Source organism: Hyperolius riggenbachi, chromosome 8 (assembly GCF_040937935.1).
Source record: "Hyperolius riggenbachi isolate aHypRig1 chromosome 8, aHypRig1.pri, whole genome shotgun sequence".
Classification (NCBI taxonomy): Eukaryota; Metazoa; Chordata; class Amphibia; order Anura; family Hyperoliidae; genus Hyperolius; species Hyperolius riggenbachi.
This window is the reverse complement of record NC_090653.1, coordinates 20,973,013-20,973,558: the sequence shown is the minus strand read 5'-3', so window position 1 is coordinate 20,973,558 and position 546 is coordinate 20,973,013.

The following is a 546-nucleotide window of genomic DNA, read 5'->3' as shown; positions in this document are numbered from 1 at the left end:
TGCAAAGTTTGGTATTTCTAACATGTATGGGGGCTTTGCTATTAAATGTTAAAATAATCACGGATAATCACAAATTCCGACTCGTGATTATGGTTGTAAAGTGAAATTCCGACTCAAAACCGCATTCCAATTCAGAATTCCAATATTATCTGAAATCACAATCACAGCCAATTCAAAAGTGGGTGGAGCCGTGGTCAAAACCACTCAAATTCAGAATTGGGGGTATCTAAGCAACACTGGCTCTACCATTGGCACAACCGAGTTGCATGACTTTTATCAACATTAAACTTCATCTTCCATCTACCTGCCCCTATGGCGATGTTGTTGCCATCCTGGTGTAAAATGTCACTATCCTGCTTAGTGTATAAACCTATTTCAAATGATACAAAAGTATGCAGAATTATACTTATCATTTAATCTAATTCTTTAGGCCACATAAATAAGACCAGAGACACCAAATGTGTGAGGAGAGAAATTTAATGTCTAGAGAAAAAAAAAAAAATCACAGAGAGAATAAATCAGCATTTAGGCATTACAAGGGAAGCC